Raw genomic sequence first — 24,997 nt, 5'->3', positions numbered from 1 at the left:
TTCTGGATCTCTTTTCAAACAAGGACAATGCTCATCTTTGTCGATTCTGATCCAGGTTTCCGGAACAAGGAGCCTAGGTAGTGGACGTATTGGTGATAAAGTGGCTGAGAAGTCTCCTTTATACATTCCCCCCCTTTTTATTGATCCAGATGGTTCTCTTCAAGTCTCAGCAGGGGGAGGGAACTTGATTCTTGTTGGCCCTGATTGGCCAGAGATGTCATGGTTTCCTCTTCTGAACCCCTGGCTCTTCTACCTCCTTGGGTACTGCTCAAGTGTGTCTCTTCTCAGAACGTAGTCCCTGACCTTCTTGCTCCAACTCACTCTATCGCTTTGGAGGTTGAGAAGTCTGGACTGCTAGCAAAGGGTCTTTCCTCTTCCTTAGTGGAGTTAATTCAGCACTCCAGCAGTCCTTCTACTTCGAAGTCTTACTCAAAGAACTGGAAGTCCTTTCAGACGTGATGTTTTGCTCATGATCTTTTGGCACCTACCTGTAGTTTGTCTGCTATTTTGCATTTTCTTCTAAATGGGTTTCACTTGAATCTCTTTCCACTCTGAAAGCTCATTGGTTTGCGATAAAGGCTTTTAGGGACTTTTCTGAACTTTCATTGATGTTACACTCTTTGGTGTCTAGACTGTTATGATCTTTTGTCAATGGTAAGAACAATGAAAAATTCCTTTTCTCCAACTCAGAATCTTCCTACTCTTTTATAGGCTTTGCAATTTTATCTCTTTGAGGATCTGGATACTGTAGAATTAAAGATTGTCTCCTAAAAGTTATTTTCCTATTTGCTATCACCTTGCTGAGAACAATTGGGGAGCTGGGAGCCTTAAAATGCTGTCCTCTCTTCATTTGATACTTTGGAAGATGGGGTAACTTTAAGGCCTAGCTCTACCTTTGCTGCAAAGGTTAAGTCTATTTTTGATAGATCTTAGGAAATAATTCTTCCTTCTTTCATTCCCTCTCCTTCCTCTCCGGAAGAACATTTGTTGAATACACTTGATGTTTAAAGAGCTCTTTTCATTTATGTCACCAGGCCTCTGCAGTTCAGGAAAACCGACTCCTTGTTTGTGACTTTTGGACAGCCTGGAAAAGACAAGAAGGTGACTTTTATGACTCTGAGTAGGTGGATTAAGTTGTCAATTTTTCTGGCTTTGCAAGGCTTTTTAGAAAATCTTCCAGGTCAGGGATGGTCTACGAGAGGAATGGCCACCTCCTGGGTTGAATTCCAGTGAGTAACAATCTAGGAAATTCCTAGGGTGGTTACTTGGGCCTCAATGCATACATTTGTGAAGCATTATCGCTTCATAAATTTTCTGTTTTGCATTTGAGTACCAATGTTTTGAACTCTGCATTACCCTAAGTCCATCTTGTCCTTGTCACAAACATTACATCCTGCCCACCTTCCCATCAGTCCTTTGGCAAGGGCTTGGCACCCAGGTTGGGTGCATGGCGCTAGCATTTAAGAAACCTCCTGTTCTTTCTTCCTCTTGGAGGGTGACATCACTTTACTTTGTAATGACTGTCACAAGGACGCAATGGACTAAGGCTAATGAAGATTACCAATAAGTAACCAACGCATCACCACTCTTTCTGAATGTGCGTGGCTCATTCTGCAGGACTTGTTCTTTGTATGATTCCTGGATTTTCAGAAGCCCTTTGATGGCAGCACTCCCGCACTGAAAATAGTTTCAGCACCACTGGACGAGGGTCAGTTGTCATGCTCATCTGCGGCGTAAATTTGCATTGAAGTAGTCTAACTCCCCAGGTCCTGTCTTTTGCTCAATTTGCCTTTGTGATTTTTCTCTCAATCACTGTTGATTTCCTTTGATCTTTCTTTCTTCTTTCACTTCACCTTCGCCTTCAGTGTATCTTTCGGCCCTGTTAAGAGACACGCCCCCTTGTAGCCACTTCTATACTTCTGTCACCTAATTATTTTCCTATCCTTTCCCCTGTAACGTTGCTGATCCTAGCTATAGCATGACTATCCAGAATCTGTTCACCTGAGTTATGTTCCTCTTAGCCCCACGCATCTAATAATCAGCTCTTGGTCTCCCTCCACCTCTCACGTGACATAGTCTGAGCCAGTGTCTCCATCTTGGAGAGACAATCTCTTGCACTTCTGTTGTTCTACTGGCGCTGCCGGCTTGAGCTTTGGTCAGAAGTGGCAAAAGAAGGACTAATGGAAAGTGAACGTGTACTGGAGCAACAGAGTGTATGGATTTACAAGCGTTTGATTAAATGAGGAAAAAAGAGTTTACTTGAGAGAAAAAACTTAACTTGGCCCGTACGGGGATCGAACCCTCGACCTTGGCGTTATTAGCACCACGCTCTAACCAACTGAGCTAACCAGCCATTAATGACAGAGTTCTCCTTTTTCCATGACATGCAGATACACAGAAGAGTCGGTCTCACTATCGCAATTCCTTCATACTTTTCTCCTTCCGTCCCCTGTCTGGATTGCAATAACAAGAGCTGTTGAGTGCTGCACGCCAGCCTCAGCGCCTCTTCTTTCAGTCAATGTCACTGTGTGCTGTGATATCTTTGTAACATTGGTTGTTGCCGGAAGAAAAGGAAAGGATGGATAGGATTTGTATTCTTTTACAACAAAACCCAAAATGCATCGGCTTGCTTGCTCATTAAGTTTACAAGGCCAGCTGCTTTTCAGAAATTCTAATTATAGTGGTTATTCGGCGTTGGAGGTAAGAGAGTTGTTTTTAGGTCTGGCCGTTCCTTCTGCTTTAAATTACTCTAGCTCATGTCAACAAAGTAACAACAAAACATAGCCAACGGTTTGTTGCTCAAGCCTTCCCTACTGCACCTTCCCATGTCTCTCCTGCCGACCACAGTGCAGGAAATTTGAGTTTCCATTTGCGCAAAGAGACGTACAACACAAGAAGGCGTGCTTTTGTGCACCGGGCACCACCCGGCCTGTGCATTCCTCACTGCCGTGAGATCAGTTTACTCAGCAGAGCATGACGCTGCAATTGGTTATTAAGGCCTGCCTGACCAGAATAGTATATTTGGGGTCATGTATTTGATTGCATTTTTAAAACAGTAACAGAACTTAACTGCAATGTTTAAATAGGTCTAGACATATTTAAACAGTGTCAATTTGATAGAAGAATTCTGGAAAATTCAGAGGGGAGGCACCAATGATTTTTTTTTCCCTTTGGGTGGATGTGGCATTAAAGAGTTTGAAGACCACTGGTCTAAGTGGACACTAATACACCTGGATCCTCCTGAATTCCTCGCATCAGATGCCAGCAAACCTGGCTTGAGAGCTACTGTGTTGGACTGATCCTGTCGATTCAAGTGGTCTTTCCTAGAGAGTCGGAGGTCATGGAAGTAGATGGAGTTGATGGTAAGCTTCAGGGCTTTGAAGTTTTCCCATCATCATCTGTCTCAGAAAAATGTGCTAGTAAAAACAGAGAATAAGGAAGCGGTCTTTTACATTAACCAGCAGTGAAGCATGCATTCAAAATCCCTCAATGCAATAGCAGAACAATTGGGCTATTGGGAAGATATCAACCTGTTGCATACGTCGGCAGTACACATCAAGGGCACCGACAATGTGATGGCAGACAGCTGGAGGTTTCCAAATTTGCTGGAGTTGATGTTATCCAGGTTGTTGTTTTGAGAGATATGCCGAGAGTTTGTGAAACCCTTTCTGGATCTCTTTTCAAACAAGGACAATGCTCATCTTTGTCGATTCTGATCCAGGTTTCCGGAACAAGGAGCCTAGGTAGTGGACGTATTGGTGATAAAGTGGCTGAGAAGTCTCCTTTATACATTCCCCCCCTTTTTATTGATCCAGATGGTTCTCTTCAAGTCTCAGCAGGGGGAGGGAACTTGATTCTTGTTGGCCCTGATTGGCCAGAGATGTCATGGTTTCCTCTTCTGAACCCCTGGCTCTTCTACCTCCTTGGGTACTACTCAAGTGTGTCTCTTCTCAGAACGTCATCCCTGACCTTCTTGCTCCAACTCACTCTATCGCTTTGGAGGTTGAGAAGTCTGGACTGCTAGCAAAGGGTCTTTCCTCTTCCTTAGTGGAGTTAATTCAGCACTCCAGCAGGCCTTCTACTTCGAAGTCTTACTCAAAGAACTGGAAGTCCTTTCAGACGTGATGTTCTGCTCATGATCTTTTGGCACCTACCTGTAGTTTATCTGCTATTTTGCATTTTCTTCTGAATGGGTTTCACTTGAATCTCTTTCCACTCTGAAAGCTCATTGGTTTGAGATAAAGGCTTTTAGGGACTTTTCTGAACTTTCATCGATGTTACACTCTTTGGTGTCTAGACTGTTATGATCTTTTGTCAATGGTAAGAACAATGAAAAATCCCTTTTCTCCAACTCAGAATCTTCCTACTCTTTTATAGGCTTTGCAATTTTATCTCTTTGAGGATCTGGATACTGTACAACTAAAGATTGTCTCCTATAAAGTTATTTTCCTATTTTCTATCACCTTGCTGAGAACAATTTGGGAGCTGGGAGCCTTAAAATGCTGTCCTCTCTTCATTTGATACTTTGGAAGATGGGGTAACTTTAAGGCCTAGCCCTACCTTTGCTGCAAAGGTTAAGTCTATTTTTGATAGATCTTAGGAAATAATTCTTCCTTCTTTCATTCCCTCTCCTTCCTCTCTGGGGAACATTTGTTGAATACACTTGATGTTTAAAGAGCTCTTTTCATTTATGTCACCAGGCCTCTGCAGTTCAGGAAAACCGACTCCTTGTTTGTGACTTTTGGACAGCCTGGAAAAGACAAGAAGGTGACTTTTATGACTCTGAGTAGGTGGATTAAGTTGTCAATTTTTCTGGCTTTGCAAGGCTTTTTAGAAAATCTTCCAGGTCAGGGATGGTCTACGAGAGGAATGGCCACCTCCTGGGTTGAATTCCAGTGAGTAACAATCTAGGAAATTCCTAGGGTGGTTACTTGGGCCTCAATGCATACATTTGTGAAGCATTATCGCTTAATACATTTTCTGTTTTGCATTTGAGTACCAATGTTTTGAACTCTGCATTACCCTAAGTCCATCTTGTCCTTGTCACAAACATTACATCCTGCCCACCTTCCCATCAGTCCTTTGGCAAGGGCTTGGCACCCAGGTTGGGTGCATGGCGCTAGCATTTAAGAATCCTCCTGTTCTTTCTTCCTCTTGGAGGGTGACATCACTTTACTTTGTAATGACTGTCACAAGGACGCAATGGACTAAGGCTAATGAAGATTACCAATAAGTAACCAACGCATCACCACTCTTACTGAATGTGCGTGGCTCATTCTGCAGGACTTGTTCTTTGTATGATTCCTGGATTTTCAGAAGCCCTTTGATGGCAGCACCCCCACACTGAAAATTGTTTCAGCACCACTGGACAAGGGTCAGTTGTCATGCTCATCTGCGGCGTAAATTTGCATTGAAGTAGTCTAACTCCCCAGGTCCTGTCTTTTGCTCAATTTGCCTTTGTGAGTTTTCTCTCAATCGCTGTTGATTTCCTTTGATCTTTCTTTCTTCTTTCACTTCACCTTCGCCTTCAGTGTATCGTTCGGCCCTGTTAAGAGACACGCCCCCTTGTAGCCACTTCTATACTTCTGCCACCTAATTATTTTCCTATCCTTTCCCCTGTAACGTTGCTGATCCTAGCTATAGCATGACTATCCAGAATCTGTTCACCTGAGTTATGTTCCTCTTATACCCACGCATCTAATAATCAGCTCTTGGTCTCCCTCCACCTCTCACGTGACATAGTCTGAGCCAGTGTCTCCATCTTGGAGAGACAATCTCTTGCACTTCTGTTGTTCTACTGGCGCTGCCGGCTTGAGCTTTGGTCAGAAGTGGCAAAAGAAGGACTAATGGAAAGTGAACGTGTACTGGAGCAACAGAGTGTATGGATTTACAAGCGTTTGATTAAATGAGAAAAAAAGAGTTTACTTGAGAGAAAAAACTCAACTTGGCCCGTACGGGGATCGAACCCGCGACCTTGGCGTTATTACCACTACGCTCTAACCAACTGAGCTAACAAGCCATGAATGACAGAGTTCTCCTTTTTCCATGACATGCAGATACACAGAAGAGTCGGTCTCACTATCGCAATTCCTTCATACTTTTCTCCTTCCGTACCCTGTCTGGATTGCAATAACAAGAGCTGTTGAGTGCTGCACGCCAGCCTCAGCGCCTCTTCTTTCAGTCAATGTCACTGTGTGCTGTGATATCTTTGTAACATTGGTTGTTGCCGGAAGAAAAGGAAAGGATGGATAGGATTTGTATTCTTTTACAACAAAACCCAAAATGCATCGGCTTGCTTGCTCATTAAGTTTACAAGGCCAGCTGCTTTTCAGAAATTCTAATTATAGTGGTTATTCGGCATTGGAGGTAAGAGAGTTGTTTTTAGGTCTGGCCGTTCCTTCTGCTTTAAATTATTCCAGCTCATGTCAACAAAGTAACAACAAAACATAGCCAACGGTTTGTTGCTCAAGCCTTCCCTACTGCACCTTCCCATGTCTCTCCTGCCGACCACAGTGCAGGAAATTTGAGTTTGCATTTGCGCAAAGAGACGTACAACTCAAGAAGGCGCGCTTTCGTGCGTCGGGCACCACCTGGCCTGTGCATTCCTCACTGCCGTAAGATCAGTTTACTCAGCAGAGCATGACGCTGCAATTGGTTAGTAAGGCCTGCCTGACCAGAATAGTATATTTGGGGTCATGTATTTGATTGCATTTTTAAAACAGTAACAGAACTTAACTGCAATGTTTAAATAGGTCTAGACATATTTAAACAGTGTCAATTTGATAGAAGAATTCTGGAAAATTCAGAGGGGAGGCACTAATGTTTTTTTTTCCCTTTGGGTGGATGTGGCATTAAAGAGTTTGAAGACCACTGGTCTAAGTGGACACTAATACACCTGGATCCTCCTGAATTCCTCGCAACAGATGCCAGCAAACCTGGCTTGATAGCTACTGTGTTGGACTGATCCTGTCGATTCAAGTGGTCTTTCCTAGAGAGTCGGAGGTCATGGAAGTAGATGGAGTTGATGGTAAGCTTCAGGGCTTTGAAGTTTTCCCATCATCATCTGTCTCAGAAAAATGTGCTAGTAAAGACAGAGAATAAGGAAGCGGTCTTTTACATTAACCAGCAGTGAAGCATGCATTCAAAATCCCTCAATGCAATAGCAGAACAATTGGGCTATTGGGCAGAGATCAACCTGTTGCATACGTCGGCAGTACACATCAAGGGCACCGACAATGTGATGGCAGACAGCTGGAGGTTTCCAAATTTGCTGGAGTTGACGTTATCCAGGTCGTTGTTTTGAGAGATATGCCGAGAGTTTGTGAAACCCTTTCTGGATCTCTTTTCAAACAAGGACAATGCTCATCTTTGTCGATTCTGATCCAGGTTTCCGGAACAAGGAGCCTAGGTAGTGGACGTATTGGTGATAAAGTGGCTGAGAAGTCTCCTTTATACATTCCCCCCCTTTTTATTGATCCAGATGGTTCTCTTCAAGTCTCAGCAGGGGGAGGGAACTTGATTCTTGTTGGCCCTGATTGGCCAGAGATGTCATGGTTTCCTCTTCTGAACCCCTGGCTCTTCTACCTCCTTGGGTACTGCTCAAGTGTGTCTCTTCTCAGAACGTCGTCCCTGACCTTCTTGCTCCAACTCACTCTATCGCTTTGGAGGTTGAGAAGTCTGGACTGCTAGCAAAGGGTCTTTCCTCTTCCTTAGTGGAGTTAATTCAGCACTCCAGCAGGCCTTCTACTTCGAAGTCTTACTCAAAGAACTGGAAGTCCTTTCAGACGTGATGTTTTGCTCATGATCTTTTGGCACCTACCTGTAGTTTGTCTGCTATTTTGCATTTTCTTCTGAGTGGGTTTCACTTGAATCTCTTTCCACTCTGAAAGCTCATTGGTTTGCGATAAAGGCTTTTAGGGACTTTTCTGAACTTTCATCGATGTTACACTCTTTGGTGTCTAGACTGTTATGATCTTTTGTCAATGGTAAGAACAATGAAAAATCCCTTTTCTCCAACTCAGAATCTTCCTACTCTTTTATAGGCTTTGCAATTTTATCTCTTTGAGGATCTGGATACTGTACAATTAAAGATTGTCTCCTATAAATTTATTTTCCTATTTGCTATCACCTTGCTGAGAACAATTGGGGAGCTGGGAGCCTTAAAATGCTGTCCTCTCTTCATTTGATACTTTGGAAGATGGGGTAACTTTAAGGCCTAGCTCTACCTTTGCTGCAAAGGTTAAGTCTATTTTTGATAGATCTTAGGAAATAATTCTTCCTTCTTTCATTCCCTCTCCTTCCTCTCCGGAAGAACATTTGTTGAATACACTTGATGTTTAAAGAGCTCTTTTCATTTATGTCACCAGGCCTCTGCAGTTCAGGAAAACCGACTCCTTGTTTGTGACTTTTGGACAGCCTGGAAAAGACAAGAAGGTGACTTTTATGACTCTGAGTAGGTGGATTAAGTTGTCAATTTTTCTGGCTTTGCAAGGCTTTTTAGAAAATCTTCCAGGTCAGGGATGGTCTACGAGAGGAATGGCCACCTCCTGGGTTGAATTCCAGTGAGTAACAATCTAGGAAATTCCTAGGGTGGTTACTTGGGCCTCAATGCATACATTTGTGAAGCATTATCGCTTAATACATTTTCTGTTTTGCATTTGAGTACCAATGTTTTGAACTCTGCATTACCCTAAGTCCATCTTGTCCTTGTCACAAACATTACATCCTGCCCACCTTCCCATCAGTCCTTTGGCAAGGGCTTGGCACCCAGGTTGGGTGCATGGCGCTAGCATTTAAGAATCCTCCTGTTCTTTCTTCCTCTTGGAGGGTGACATCACTTTACTTTGTAATGACTGTCACAAGGACGCAATGGACTAAGGCTAATGAAGATTACCAATAAGTAACCAACGCATCACCACTCTTTCTGAATGTGCGTGGCTCATTCTGCAGGACTTGTTCTTTGTATGATTCCTGGATTTTCAGAAGCCCTTTGATGGCAGCACCCCCACACTGAAAATTGTTTCAGCACCACTGGACAAGGGTCAGTTGTCATGCTCATCTGCGGCGTAAATTTGCATTGAAGTAGTCTAACTCCCCAGGTCCTGTCTTTTGCTCAATTTGCCTTTGTGAGTTTTCTCTCAATCGCTGTTGATTTCCTTTGATCTTTCTTTCTTCTTTCACTTCACCTTCGCCTTCAGTGTATCGTTCGGCCCTGTTAAGAGACACGCCCCCTTGTAGCCACTTCTATACTTCTGCCACCTAATTATTTTCCTATCCTTTCCCCTGTAACGTTGCTGATCCTAGCTATAGCATGACTATCCAGAATCTGTTCACCTGAGTTATGTTCCTCTTATCCCCACGCATCTAATAATCAGCTCTTGGTCTCCCTCCACCTCTCACGTGACATAGTCTGAGCCAGTGTCTCCATCTTGGAGAGACAATCTCTTGCACTTCTGTTGTTCTACTGGCGCTGCCGGCTTGAGCTTGGTCAGAAGTGGCAAAAGAAGGACTAATGGAAAGTGAACGTGTACTGGAGCAACAGAGTGTATGGATTTACAAGCGTTTGATTAAATGAGAAAAAAAGAGTTTACTTGAGAGAAAAAACTTAACTTGGCCCGTACGGGGATCGAACCCGCGACCTTGGCGTTATTACCACTACGCTCTAACCAACTGAGCTAACCAGCCATGAATGACAGAGTTCTCCTTTTTCCATGACATGCAGATACACAGAAGAGTCGGTCTCACTATCGCAATTCCTTCATACTTTTCTCCTTCCGTCCCCTGTCTGGATTGCAATAACAAGAGCTGTTGAGTGCTGCACGCCAGCCTCAGCGCCTCTTCTTTCAGTCAATGTCACTGTGTGCTGTGATATCTTTGTAACATTGGTTGTTGCCGGAAGAAAAGGAAAGGATGGATAGGATTTGTATTCTTTTACAACAAAACCCAAAATGCATCGGCTTGCTTGCTCATTAAGTTTACAAGGCCAGCTGCTTTTCAGAAATTCTAATTATAGTGGTTATTCGGCATTGGAGGTAAGAGAGTTGTTTTTAGGTCTGGCCGTTCCTTCTGCTTTAAATTATTCCAGCTCATGTCAACAAAGTAACAACAAAACATAGCCAACGGTTTGTTGCTCAAGCCTTCCCTACTGCACCTTCCCATGTCTCTCCTGCCGACCACAGTGCAGGAAATTTGAGTTTGCATTTGCGCAAAGAGACGTACAACTCAAGAAGGCGCGCTTTCGTGCGTCGGGCACCACCTGGCCTGTGCATTCCTCACTGCCGTAAGATCAGTTTACTCAGCAGAGCATGACGCTGCAATTGGTTAGTAAGGCCTGCCTGACCAGAATAGTATATTTGGGGTCATGTATTTGATTGCATTTTTAAAACAGTAACAGAACTTAACTGCAATGTTTAAATAGGTCTAGACATATTTAAACAGTGTCAATTTGATAGAAGAATTCTGGAAAATTCAGAGGGGAGGCACTAATGTTTTTTTTTCCCTTTGGGTGGATGTGGCATTAAAGAGTTTGAAGACCACTGGTCTAAGTGGACACTAATACACCTGGATCCTCCTGAATTCCTCGCAACAGATGCCAGCAAACCTGGCTTGAGAGCTACTGTGTTGGACTGATCCTGTCGATTCAAGTGGTCTTTCCTAGAGAGTCGGAGGTCATGGAAGTAGATGGAGTTGATGGTAAGCTTCAGGGCTTTGAAGTTTTCCCATCATCATCTGTCTCAGAAAAATGTGCTAGTAAAGACAGAGAATAAGGAAGCGGTCTTTTACATTAACCAGCAGTGAAGCATGCATTCAAAATCCCTCAATGCAATAGCAGAACAATTGGGCTATTGGGCAGAGATCAACCTGTTGCATACGTCGGCAGTACACATCAAGGGCACCGACAATGTGATGGCAGACAGCTGGAGGTTTCCAAATTTGCTGGAGTTGACGTTATCCAGGTCGTTGTTTTGAGAGATATGCCGAGAGTTTGTGAAACCCTTTCTGGATCTCTTTTCAAACAAGGACAATGCTCATCTTTGTCGATTCTGATCCAGGTTTCCGGAACAAGGAGCCTAGGTAGTGGACGTATTGGTGATAAAGTGGCTGAGAAGTCTCCTTTATACATTCCCCCCCTTTTTATTGATCCAGATGGTTCTCTTCAAGTCTCAGCAGGGGGAGGGAACTTGATTCTTGTTGGCCCTGATTGGCCAGAGATGTCATGGTTTCCTCTTCTGAACCCCTGGCTCTTCTACCTCCTTGGGTACTGCTCAAGTGTGTCTCTTCTCAGAAGGTCGTCCCTGACCTTCTTGCTCCAACTCACTCTATCGCTTTGGAGGTTGAGAAGTCTGAACTGCTAGCAAAGGGTCTTTCCTCTTCCTTAGTGGAGTTAATTCAGCACTCCAGCAGGCCTTCTACTTCGAAGTCTTACTCAAAGAACTGGAAGTCCTTTCAGACGTGATGTTTTGCTCATGATCTTTTGGCACCTACCTGTAGTTTGTCTGCTATTTTGCATTTTCTTCTGAGTGGGTTTCACTTGAATCTCTTTCCACTCTGAAAGCTCATTGGTTTGCGATAAAGGCTTTTAGGGACTTTTCTGAACTTTCATCGATGTTACACTCTTTGGTGTCTAGACTGTTATGATCTTTTGTCAATGGTAAGAACAATGAAAAATCCCTTTTCTCCAACTCAGAATCTTCCTACTCTTTTATAGGCTTTGCAATTTTATCTCTTTGAGGATCTGGATACTGTACAATTAAAGATTGTCTCCTGTAAAGTTATTTTCCTATTTGCTATCACCTTGCTGAGAACAATTGGGGAGCTGGGAGCCTTAAAATGCTGTCCTCTCTTCATTTTATACTTTGGAAGATGGGGTAACTTTAAGGCCTAGCCTTACCTTTGCTGCAAAGGTTAAGTCTATTTTTGATAGATCTTAGGAAATAATTCTTCCTTCTTTCATTCCCTCTCCTTCCTATCCAGAAGAACATTTGTTGAATACACTTGATGTTTAAAGAGCTCTTTTCATTTATGTCACCAGGCCTCTGCAGTTCAGGAAAACCAACTCCTTGTTTGTGACTTTTGGACAGCCTGGAAAAGACAAGAAGGTGACTTTTATGACTCTGAGTAGGTGGATTAAGTTGTCAATTTTTCTGGCTTTGCAAGGCTTTTTAGAAAATCTTCCAGGTCAGGGATGGTCTACGAGAGGAATGGCCACCTCCTGGGTTGAATTCCAGTGAGTAACAATCTAGGAAATTCCTAGGGTGGTTACTTGGGCCTCAATGCATACATTTGTGAAGCATTATCGCTTCATAAATTTTCTGTTTTGCATTTGAGTACCAATGTTTTGAACTCTGCATTACCCTAAGCCCATCTTGTCCTTGTCACAAACATTACATCCTGCCCACCTTCCCATCAGTCCTTTGGCAAGGGCTTGGCACCCAGGTTGGGTGCATGGCGCTAGCATTTAAGAAACCTCCTGTTCTTTCTTCCTCTTGGAAGGTGACATCACTTTACTTTGTAATGACTGTCACAAGGACGCAATGGACTAAGGCTAATGAAGATTACCAATAAGTAACCAACGCATCACCACTCTTTCTGAATGTGCGTGGCTCATTCTGCAGGACTTGTTCTTTGTATGATTCCTGGATTTTCAGAAGCCCTTTGATGGCAGCACTCCCACACTGAAAATTGTTTAAGCACCACTGGACGAGGGTCAGTTGTCATGCTCATCTGCGGCGTAAATTTGCATTGAAGTAGTCTAACTCCCCAGGTCCTGTCTTTTGCTCAATTTGCCTTTGGGAGTTTTCTCTCAATCACTGTTGATTTCCTTTGATCTTTCTTTCTTCTTTCACTTCACCTTCGCCTTCAGTGTATCTTTCGGCCCTGTTAAGAGACACGCCCCCTTGTAGCCACTTCTATACTTCTGTCACCTAATTATTTTCCTATCCTTTCCCCTGTAACGTTGCTGATCCTAGCTATAGCATGACTATCCAGAATCTGTTCACCTGAGTTATGTTCCTCTTATCCCCACGCATCTAATAATCAGCTCTTGGTCTCCCTCCACCTCTCACGTGACATAGTCTGAGCCAGTGTCTCCATCTTGGAGAGACAATCTCTTGCACTTCTGTTGTTCTACTGGCGCTGCCGGCTTGAGCTTTGGTCAGAAGTGGCAAAAGAAGGACTAATGGAAAGTGAACGTGTACTGGAGCAACAGAGTGTATGGATTTACAAGCGTTTGATTAAATGAGAAAAAAAGAGTTTACTTGAGAGAAAAAACTTAACTTGGCCTGTACGGTGATCGAACCCGCGACCTTGGTGTTATTAGCACCACGCTCTAACCAACTGAGCTAACCAGCAATGAATGACAGAGTTCTCCTTTTTCCATGACATGCAGATACACAGAAGAGTCGGTCTCACTATCGCAATTCCTTCATACTTTTCTCCTTCCGTCCCCTGTCTGGATTGCAATAACAAGAGCTGTTGAGTGCTGCACGCCAGCCTCAGCGCCTCTTCTTTCAGTCAATGTCACTGTGTGCTGTGATATCTTTGTAACATTGGTTGTTGCCGGAAGAAAAGGAAAGGATGGATAGGATTTGTATTCTTTTACAACAAAACCCAAAATGCATCGGCTTGCTTGCGCATTAAGTTTACAAGGCCAGCTGCTTTTGAGATATTCTAATTATAGTGGTTATTCGGCGTTGGAGGTAAGAGAGTTGTTTTTAGGGCTGGCCGTTCCTTCTGCTTTAAATTACTCTAGCTCATGTCAACAAAGTAACAACAAAACATAGCCAACGGTTTGTTGCTCAAGCCTTCCCTACTGCACCTTCCCATGTCTCTCCTGCCGACCACAGTGCAGGAAATTTGAGTTTGCATTTGCGCAAAGAGACGTATAACACAAGAAGGCGCGCTTTCGTGCGCCGGGCACCACCCGGCCTGTGCATTCCTCACTGCCGTGAGATCAGTTTACTCAGCAGAGCATGACGCTGCAATTGGTTAGTAAGGCCTGCCTGACCAGAATAGTATATTTGGGGTCATGTATTTGATTGCATTTTTAAAACAGTAACAGAACTTAACTGCAATGTTTAAATAGGTCTAGACATATTTAAACAGTGTCAATTTGATGGAAGAATTCTGGAAAATTCAGAGGGGAGGCACTAATGTTTTTTTTTCCCTTTGGGTGGATGTGGCATTAAAGAGTTTGAAGACCACTGGTCTAAGTGGACACTAATACACCTGGATCCTCCTGAATTCCTCGCAACAGATGACAGCAAACCTGGCTTGAGAGCTACTGTGTTGGACTGATCCTGTCGATTCAAGTGGTCTTTCCTAGAGAGTCGGAGGTCATGGAAGTAGATGGACTTGATGGTAAGCTTCAGGGCTTTGAAGTTTTCCCATCATCATCTGTCTCAGAAAAATGTGCTAGTAAAGACAGAGAATAAGGAAGCGGTCTTTTACATTAACCAGCAGTGAAGCATGCATTCAAAATCCCTCAATGCAATAGCAGAACAATTGGGCTATTGGGCAGAGATCAACCTGTTGCATACGTCGGCAGTACACATCAAGGGCACCGACAATGTGATGGAAGACAGCTGGAGGTTTCCAAATTTGCTGGAGTTGACGTTATCCAGGTCGTTGTTTTGAGAGATATGCCGAGAGTTTGTGAAACCCTTTCTGGATCTCTTTTCAAACAAGGACAATGCTCATCTTTGTCGATTCTGATCCAGGTTTCCGGAACAAGGAGCCTAGGTAGTGGACGTATTGGTGATAAAGTGGCTGAGAAGTCTCCTTTATACATTCCCCCCCTTTTAATTTATCCAGATGGTTCTCTTCAAGTCTCAGCAGGGGGAGGGAACTTGATTCTTGTTGGCCCTGATTGGCCAGAGATGTCATGGTTTCCTCTTCTGAACCCCTGGCTCTTCTACCTCCTTGGGTACTGCTCAATTGTGTCTCTTCTCAGAACGTCGTCCCTGACCTTCTTGCTCCAACTCACTCTATCGCTTTGGAGGTTGAGAAGTCTGGACTGCTAGCAAAGGGTCTTTCCTCTTCCTTAGTGGAGTTAATTCAGCACTCCAGTAGGCCTTCTACTTCGAAGTCTTACTCAAAGAACTGGAAGTCCTTTCAGACGTGATGTTTTGCTCATGATCTTTTGGCACCTACCTGTAGTTTGTCTGCTATTTTGCATTTTCTTTTGAATGGGTTTCACTTGAATCTCTTTCCACTCTGAAAGCTCATTGGTTTGCGATAAAGGCTTTTAGGGACTTTTCTGAACTTTCATCGATGTTACACTCTTTGGTGTCTAGACTGTTATGATCTTTTGTCAATGGTAAGAACAATGAAAAATCCCTTTTCTCCAACTCAGAATCTTCCTACTCTTTTATAGGCTTTGCAATTTTATCTCTTTGAGGATCTGGATACTGTACAATTAAAGATTGTCTCCTATAAAGTTATTTTCCTATATGCTATCACCTTGCTGAGAACAATTGGGGAGCTGGGAGCCTTAAAATGCTGTCCTCTCTTCATTTGATACTTTGGAAGATGGGGTAACTTTCAGGCCTAGCCCTACCTTTGCTGCAAAGGTTAAGTCTATTTTTGATAGATCTTAGGAAATAATTCTTCCTTCTTTCATTCCCTCTCCTTCCTCTCCGGAAGAACATTTGTTGAATACACTTGATGTTTAAAGAGCTCTTTTCATTTATGTCACCAGGCCTCTGCAGTTCAGGAAAACCGACTCCTTGTTTGTGACTTTTGGACAGCCTGGAAAAGACAAGAAGGTGACTTTTATGACTCTGAGTAGGTGGATTAAGTTGTCAATTTTTCTGGCTTTGCAAGGCTTTTTAGAAAATCTTCCAGGTCAGGGATGGTCTACGAGAGGAATGGCCACCTCCTGGGTTGAATTCCAGTGAGTAACAATCTAGGAAATTCCTAGGGTGGTTACTTGGGCCTCAATGCATACATTTGTGAAGCATTATCGCTTCATAAATTTTCTGTTTTGCATTTGAGTACCAATGTTTTGAACTCTGCATTACCCTAAGTCCATCTTGTCCTTGTCACAAACATTACATCCTGCCCACCTTCCCATCAGTCCTTTGGCAAGGACTTGGCACCCAGGTTGGGTGCATGGCGCTAGCATTTAAGAAACCTCCTGTTCTTTCTTCCTCTTGGAGGGTGACATCACTTTACTTTGTAATGACTGTCACACGGACGCAATGGACTAAGGCTAATGAAGATTACCAATAAGTAACCAACGCATCACCACTCTTTCTGAATGTGCGTGGCTCATTCTGCAGGACTTGTTCTTTGTATGATTCCTGGATTTTCAGAAGCCCTTTGATGGCAGCACCCCCACACTGAAAATTGTTTCAGCACCACTGGACAAGGGTCAGTTGTCATGCTCATCTGCGGCGTAAATTTGCATTGAAGTAGTCTAACTCCCCAGGTCCTGTCTTTTGCTCAATTTGCCTTTGTGAGTTTTCTCTCAATCGCTGTTGATATCCTTTGATCTTTCTTTCTTCTTTCACTTCACCTTCGCCTTCAGTGTATCTTTCGGCCCTGTTAAGAGACACGCCCCCTTGTAGCCACTTCTATACTTCTGTCACCTAATTATTTTCCTATCCTTTCCCCTGTAACGTTGCTGATCCTAGCTATAGCATGACTATCCAGAATCTGTTCACCTGAGTTATGTTCCTCTTATCCCCACGCATCTAATAATCAGCTCTTGGTCTCCCTCCACCTCTCACGTGACATAGTCTGAGCCAGTGTCTCCATCTTGGAGAGACAATCTCTTGCACTTCTGTTGTTCTACTGGCTCTGCCGGCTTGAGCTTTGGTCAGAAGTGGCAAAAGAAGGACTAATGGAAAGTGAACGTGTACTGGAGCAACAGAGTGTATGGATTTACAAGCGTTTGATTAAATGAGAAAAAAAGAGTTTACTTGAGAGAAAAAACTTAACTTGGCCTGTAAGGGGATCGAACCCGCGACCTTGGCGTTATTAGCACCACGCTCTAACCAACTGAGCTAACCAGCCATGAATGACAGAGTTCTTCTTTTTCCATGACATGCAGATACACAGAAGAGTCGGTCTCACTATCGCAATTCCTTCATACTTTTCTCCTTCCGTCCCCTGTCTGGATTGCAATAACAAGAGCTGTTGAGTGCTGCACGCCAGCCTCAGCGCCTCTTCTTTCAGTCAATGTCACTGTGTGCTGTGATATCTTTGTAACATTGGTTGTTGCCGGAAGAAAAGGAAAGGATGGATAGGATTTGTATTCTTTTACAACAAAACCCAAAATGCATCGGCTTGCTTGCGCATTAAGTTTACAAGGCCAGCTGCTTTTGAGATATTCTAATTATAGTGGTTATTCGGCGTTGGAGGTAAGAGAGTTGTTTTTAGGTCTGGCCGTTCCTTCTGCTTTAAATTACTCTAGCTCATGTCAACAAAGTAACAACAAAACATAGCCAACGGTTTGTTGCTCAAGCCTTCCCTACTGCACCTTCCCATGTCTCTCCTGCCGACCACAGTGCAGGAAATTTGAGTTTGCATTTGCGCAAAGAGACGTATAACACAAGAAGGCGCGCTTTCGTGCGCCGGGCACCACCCGGCCTGTGCATTCCTCACTGCCGTGAGATCAGTTTACTCAGCAGAGCATGACGCTGCAATTGGTTAGTAAGGCCTGCCTGACCAGAATAGTATATTTGGGGTCATGTATTTGATTGCATTTTTAAAACAGTAACAGAACTTAACTGCAATGTTTAAATAGGTCTAGACATATTTAAACAGTGTCAATTTGATGGAAGAATTCTGGAAAATTCAGAGGGGAGGCACTAATGTTTTTTTTTCCCTTTGGGTGGATGTGGCATTAAAGAGTTTGAAGACCACTGGTCTAAGTGGACACTAATACACCTGGATCCTCCTGAATTCCTCGCAACAGATGACAGCAAACCTGGCTTGAGAGCTACTGTGTTGGACTGATCCTGTCGATTCAAGTGGTCTTTCCTAGAGAGTCGGAGGTCATGGAAGTAGATGGACTTGATGGTAAGCTTCAGGGCTTTGAAGTTTTCCCATCATCATCTGTCTCAGAAAAATGTGCTAGTAAAGACAGAGAATAAGGAAGCGGTCTTTTACATTAACCAGCAGTGAAGCATGCATTCAAAATCCCTCAATGCAATAGCAGAACAATTGGGCTATTGGGCAGAGATCAACCTGTTGCATACGTCGGCAGTACACATCAAGGGCACCGACAATGTGATGGAAGACAGCTGGAGGTTTCCAAATTTGCTGGAGTTGACGTTATCCAGGTCGTTGTTTTGAGAGATATGCCGAGAGTTTGTGAAACCCTTTCTGGATCTCTTTTCAAACAAGGACAATGCTCATCTTTGTCGATTCTGATCCAGGTTTCCGGAACAAGGAGCCTAGGTAGTGGACGTATTGGTGATAAAGTGGCTGAGAAGTCTCCTTTATACATTCCCCCCCTTTTTATTGATCCAGATGGTTCTCTTCAAGTCTCAGCAGGGGGAGGGAACTTGATTCTTGTTGGCCCTGATTGGCCAGAGATGTCATGGTTTCCTCTTCTGAACCCCTGGCTCTTCTACCTCCTTGGGTACTGCTCAATTGTGTCTCTTCTCAGAACGTCGTCCCTGACCTTCTTGCTCCAACTCACTCTATCGCTTTGGAGGTTGAGAAGTCTGGACTGCTAGCAAAGGGTCTTTCCTCTTCCTTAGTGGAGTTAATTCAGCACTCCAGTAGGCCTTCTACTTCGAAGTCTTACTCAAAGAACTGGAAGTCCTTTCAGACGTGATGTTTTGCTCATGATCTTTTGGCACCTACCTGTAGTTTGTCTGCTATTTTGCATTTTCTTTTGAATGGGTTTCACTTGAATCTCTTTCCACTCTGAAAGCTCATTGGTTTGCGATAAAGGCTTTTAGGGACTTTTCTGAACTTTCATCGATGTTACACTCTTTGGTGTCTAGACTGTTATGATCTTTTGTCAATGGTAAGAACAATGAAAAATCCCTTTTCTCCAACTCAGAATCTCCCTACTCTTTTATAGGCTTTGCAATTTTATCTCTTTGAGGATCTGGATACTGTACAATTAAAGATTGTCTCCTATAAAGTTATTTTCCTATTTGCTATCACCTTGCTGAGAACAATTGGGGAGCTGGGAGCCTTAAAATGCTGTCCTCTCTTCATTTGATACTTTGGAAGATGGGGTAACTTTCAGTCCTAGCCCTACCTTTGCTGCAAAGGTTAAGTCTATTTTTGATAGATCTTAGGAAATAATTCTTCCTTCTTTCATTCCCTCTCCTTCCTCTCCGGAAGAACATTTGTTGAATACACTTGATGTTTGAAGAGCTCTTTTCATTTATGTCACCAGGCCTCTGCAGTTCAGGAAAACCGACTCCTTGTTTGTGACTTTTGGACAGCCTGGAAAAGACAAGAAGGTGACTTTTATGACTCTGAGTAGGTGGATTAAGTTGTCAATTTTTCTGGCTTTGCAAGGCTTTTTAGAAAATCTTCCAGGTCAGGGATGGTCTACGAGAGGAATGGCCACCTCCTGGGTTGAATTCCAGTGAGTAACAATCTAGGAAATTCCTAGGGTGGTTACTTGGGCCTCAATGCATACATTTGTGAAGCATTATCGCTTCATAAATTTTCTGTTTTGCATTTGAGTACCAATGTTTTGAACTCTGCATTACCCTAAGTCCATCTTGTCCTTGTCACAAACATTACATCCTGCCCACCTTCCCATCAGTCCTTTGGCAAGGGCTTGGCACCCAGGTTGGGTGCATGGCACTAGCATTTAAGAAACCTCCTGTTCTTTCTTCCTCTTGGAGGGTGACATCACTTTACTTTGTAATGACTGTCACAAGGACGCAATGGACTAAGGCTAATGAAGATTACCAATAAGTAACCAACGCATCACCACTCTTTCTGAATGTGCGTGGCTCATTCTGCAGGACTTGTTCTTTGTATGATTCCTGGATTTTCAGAAGCCCTTTGATGGCAGCACTCCCACACTGAAAATTGTTTCAGCACCACTGGACGAGGATCAGTTGTCATGCTCATCTGCGGCGTAAATTTGCATTGAAGTAGTCTAACTCCCCAGGTCCTGTCTTTTGCTCAATTTGCCTTTGTGAGTTTTCTCTCAATCACTGTTGATTTCCTTTGATCTTTCTTTCTTCTTTCACTTCACCTTCGCCTTCAGTGTATCTTTCGCCCCTGTTAAGAGACACGCCCCCTTGTAGCCACTTCTATACTTCTGTCACCTAATTATTTTCCTATCCTTTCCCCTGTAACGTTGCTGATCCTAGCTATAGCATGACTATCCAGAATCTGTTCACCTGAGTTATGTTCCTCTTAGCCCCACGCATCTAATAATCAGCTCTTGGTCTCCCTCCACCTCTCACGTGACATAGTCTGAGCCAGTGTCTCCATCTTGGAGAGACAATCTCTTGCACTTCTGTTGTTCTACTGGCGCTGCCGGCTTGAGCTTTCGTCAGAAGTGGCAAAAGAAGAACTAATGGAAAGTGAACGTGTACTGGAGCAACAGAGTGTATGGATTTACAAGCGTTTGATTAAATGAGAAAAAAAGAGTTTACTTGAGAGAAAAAACTTAACTTGGCCCGTACGGGGATCGAACCCTCAACCTTGGCGTTATTAGCACCACGCTCTAACCAACTGAGCTAACCGGCCATGAATGACAGATTTATCCTTTTTCCATGACATGCAGATACACAGAAGAGTCGGTCTCACTATCGCAATTCCTTCCTACTTTTCTAATTCCGTCCCCTGTCTGGATTGCAATAACAAGAGCTGTTGAGTGCTGCACGCCAGCCTCAGCGCCTCTTCTTTCAGTCAATGTCACTGTGTGCTGTGATATCTTTGTAACATTGGTTGTTGCCGGAAGAAAAGGAAAGGATGGATAGGATTTGAATTCTTTTACAACAAAACACAAAATGCATCGGCTTGCTTGCTCATTAAGTTTACAAGGTCAGCTGCTTTTGAGATATTCTAATTATAGTGGTTATTCGGCGTTGGAGGTAAGAGAGTTGTTTTTAGGTCTGGCCGTTCCTTCCGCTTTAAATTACTCTAGCTCATGTCAACAAAGTAACAACAAAACATAGCCAACGGTTTGTTGCTCAAGCCTTCCCTACTGCACCTTCCCATGTCTCTCCTGCCGACCACAGTGCAGGAAATTTGAGTTTGCATTTGCGCAAAGAGACGTATAACACAAGAAGGCGCGCTTTCGTGCGCCGGGCACCTCCCGGCCTGTGCATTCCTCACTGCCGTGAGATCAGTTTACTCAGCAGAGCATGACGCTGCAATTGGTTAGTAAGGCCTGCCTGACCAGAATAGTATATTTGGGGTCATGTATTTGATTGCATTTTTAAAACAGTAACAGAACTTAACTGCAATGTTTAAATAGGTCTAGACATATTTAAACAGTGTCAATTTGATAGAAGAATTCTGGAAAATTCAGAGGGGAGGCACTAATGTTTTTTTTTCCCTTTGGGTGGATGTGGCATTAAAGAGTTTGAAGACCACTGGTCTAAGTGGACACTAATACACCTGGATCCTCCTGAATTCCTCGCAACAGATGCCAGCAAACCTGGCTTGAGAGCTACTGTGTTGGACTGATCCTGTCGATTCAAGTGGTCTTTCCTAGAGAGTCGGAGGTCATGGAAGTAGATGGAGTTGATGGTAAGCTTCAGGCCTTTGAAGTTTTCCCATCATCATCTGTCTCAGAAAAATGTGCTAGTAAAGACAGAGAATAAGGAAGCGGTCTTTTACATTAACCAGCAGTGAAGCATGCATTCAAAATCCCTCAATGCAATAGCAGAACAATTGGGCTATTGGGCAGAGATCAACCTGTTGCATACGTCGGCAGGACACATCAAGGGCACCGACAATGTGATGGCAGACAGCTGGAGGTTTCCAAATTTGCTGGAGTTGACGTTATCCAGGTCGTTGTTTTGAGAGATATGCCGAGAGTTTGTGAAACCCTTTCTGGATCTCTTTTCAAACAAGGACAATGCTCATCTTTGTCGATTCTGATCCAGGTTTCCGGAACAAGGAGCCTAGGTAGTGGACGTATTGGTGATAAAGTGGCTGAGAAGTCTTCTTTATACATTCCCCCCCTTTTTATTGATCCAGATGGTTCTCTTCAAGTCTCAGCAGGGGGAGGGAACTTGATTCTTGTTGGCCCTGATTGGCCAGAGATGTCCTGGTTTCCTCTTCTGAACCCCTGGCTCTTCTACCTCCTTGGGTACTGCTCAAGTGTGTCTCTTCTCAGAACGTCATCCCTGACCTTCTTGCTCCAACTCACTCTATCGCTTTGGAGGTTGAGAAGTCTGGACTGCTAGCAAAGGGTCTTTCCTCTTCCTTAGTGGAGTTAATTCAGCACTCCAGCAGGCCTTCTACTTCGAAGTCTTACTCAAAGAACTGGAAGTCCTTTCAGACGTGATGTTTTGCTCATGATCTTTTGGCACCTACCTGTAGTTTGTCTGCTATTTTGCATTTTCTTCTGAATGGGTTTCACTTGAATCTCTTTCCACTCTGAAAGCTCATTGGTTTGCGATAAAGGCTTTTAGGGACTTTTCTGAACTTTCATCGATGTTACACTCTTTGGTGTCTAGACTGTTATGATCTTTTGTCAATGGTAAGAACAATGAAAAATCCCTTTTCTCCAACTCAGAATCTTCCTACTCTTTTATAGGCTTTGCAATTTTATCTCTTTGAGGATCTGGATACTGTACAATTAAAGATTGTCTCCTATAAAGTTATTTTCCTATTTGCTATCACCTTGCTGAGAACAATTGGGGAGCTGGGAGCCTTAAAATGCTGTCCTCTCTTCATTTGATACTTTGGAAGATGGGGTAACTTTAAGGCCTAGCCCTACCTTTGCTGCAAAGGTTAAGTCTATTTTTGATAGATCTTAGGAAATAATTCTTCCTTCTTTCATTCCCTCTCCTTCCTCTCCGGAAGAACATTTGTTGAATACACTTGATGTTTAAAGAGCTCTTTTCATTTATGTCACCAGGCCTCTGCAGTTCAGGAAAACCGACTCCTTGTTTGTGACTTTTGGACAGCCTGGAAAAGACAAGAAGGTGACTTTTATGACTCTGAGTAGGTGGATTAAGTTGTCAATTTTTCTGGCTTTGCAAGGCTTTTTAGAAAATCTTCCAGGTCAGGGATGGTCTACGAGAGGAATGGCCACCTCCTGGGTTGAATTCCAGTGAGTAACAATCTAGGAAATTCCAAGGGTGGTTACTTGGGCCTCAATGCATACATTTGTGAAGCATTATCGCTTAATACATTTTCTGTTTTGCATTTGAGTACCAATGTTTTGAACTCTGCATTACCCTAAGTCCATCTTGTCCTTGTCACAAACATTACATCCTGCAAACCTTCCCATCAGTCCTTTGGCAAGGGCTTGGCACCCAGGTTGGGTGCATGGCGCTAGCATTTAAGAATCCTCCTGTTCTTTCTTCCTCTTGGAGGGTGACATCACTTTACTTTGTAATGACTGTCACAAGGACGCAATGGACTAAGGCTAATGAAGATTACCAATAAGTAACCAACGCATTACCACTCTTTCTGAATGTGCGTGGCTCATTCTGCAGGACTTGTTCTTTGTATGATTCCTGGATTTTCAGAAGCCCTTTGATGGCAGCACCCCCACACTGAAAATTGTTTCAGCACCACTGGACAAGGGTCAGTTGTCATGCTCATCTGCGGCGTAAATTTGCATTGAAGTAGTCTAACTCCCCAGGTCCTGTCTTTTGCTCAATTTGCCTTTGTGAGTTTTCTCTCAATCGCTGTTGATTTCCTTTGATCTTTCTTTCTTCTTTCACTTCACCTTCGCCTTCAGTGTGTCTTTCGGCCCTGTTAAGAGACACGCCCCCTTGTAGCCACTTCTATACTTCTGTCACCTAATTATTTTCCTATCCTTTCCCCTGTAACGTTGCTGATCCTAGCTATAGCATGACTATCCAGAATCTGTTCACCTGAGTTATGTTTCTCTTAGCCCCACGCATCTAATAATCAGCTCTTGGTCTCCCTCCACCTCTCACGTGACATAGTCTAAGCCAGTGTCTCCATCTTGGAGAGACAATCTCTTGCACTTCTGTTGTTCTACTGGCGCTGCCGGCTTGAGCTTTGGTCAGAAGTGGCAAAAGAAGGACTAATGGAAAGTGAACGTGTACTTGAGCAACGGAGTGTATGGATTTACAAGCGTTTGATTAAATGAGAAAAAAAGAGTTTACTTGTGAGAAAAAACTTAACTTGGCCCGCACGGGGATCGAACCCGTGACCTTGGCGTTATTAGCACCATGCTCTAACCAACTGAGCTAACCGACATGAATGACAGAGTTATCCTTTTTCCATGACATGCAGATACACATAAGAGTCGGTCTCACTATCGCAATTCCTTCATACTTTTCTCCTTCCGTCCCCTCTCTGGATTGCAATAACAAGAGCTGTTGAGTGCTGCACGCCAGCCTCAGCGCCTCTTCTTTCAGTCAATGTCACTGTGTGCTGTGATATCTTTGTAACATTGGTTGTTGCCGGAAGAAAAGGAAAGGATGGATAGGATTTGTATTCTTTTACAACAAAACCCAAAATGCATCGGCTTGCTTGCTCATTAAGTTTACAAAGCCAGCTGCTTTTCAGAAATTCTAATTATAGTGGTTATTCGGCGTTGGAGGTAAGAGAGTTGTTTTTAGGTCTGGCCGTTCCTTCTGCTTTAACCCCTTTCCCGCCACGGACGTAATGGTTACGTCCATGGCAGCGCCCGTGTGGCGCCATGGACGTAACCATTACGTCCTGAATGCTTCCCTCGGGAGAAGCGCTAGCGCTCCTCCCGAGGGCCGCCCCCCCACCCCCCTAGGTCAGGGCTGACCGGGGAATCCCTTCCCCTTCCACCCTCGACCCCCCCCACCCCCCCCCTGTGACGTCAGCGCGCGCTGATTTGTCACAGGGGCCTCCCTAGTCGCGCTGGAAGCTCTGC

The 24,997-nt window shown here is 43.7% G+C and overlaps 4 non-coding genes across 4 annotated transcripts; all 4 read right to left on the bottom strand.

The window, feature by feature from the left end:
• Positions 1-2,279: 2,279 nt before the first annotated feature.
• On the bottom strand, positions 2,280-2,353 carry TRNAI-AAU (transfer RNA isoleucine (anticodon AAU)). Its single transcript has one exon. It is a non-coding gene; the product is annotated as a tRNA-Ile (tRNA).
• Positions 2,354-5,945: 3,592 nt separating this feature from the next.
• On the bottom strand, positions 5,946-6,019 carry TRNAI-AAU (transfer RNA isoleucine (anticodon AAU)). Its single transcript has one exon. It is a non-coding gene; the product is annotated as a tRNA-Ile (tRNA).
• Positions 6,020-16,942: 10,923 nt separating this feature from the next.
• On the bottom strand, positions 16,943-17,016 carry TRNAI-AAU (transfer RNA isoleucine (anticodon AAU)). Its single transcript has one exon. It is a non-coding gene; the product is annotated as a tRNA-Ile (tRNA).
• Positions 17,017-20,608: 3,592 nt separating this feature from the next.
• TRNAI-AAU (transfer RNA isoleucine (anticodon AAU)) lies at positions 20,609-20,682 on the bottom strand. The gene has a single exon. It is a non-coding gene; the product is annotated as a tRNA-Ile (tRNA).
• Between the last annotated feature and the right edge of the window lie 4,315 nt (positions 20,683-24,997).

This window comes from Pleurodeles waltl, chromosome 12, assembly GCF_031143425.1.
Source record: "Pleurodeles waltl isolate 20211129_DDA chromosome 12, aPleWal1.hap1.20221129, whole genome shotgun sequence".
NCBI lineage: Eukaryota > Metazoa > Chordata > Amphibia > Caudata > Salamandridae > Pleurodeles > Pleurodeles waltl.
This window is presented reverse-complemented; position numbering and strand designations above follow the sequence as displayed.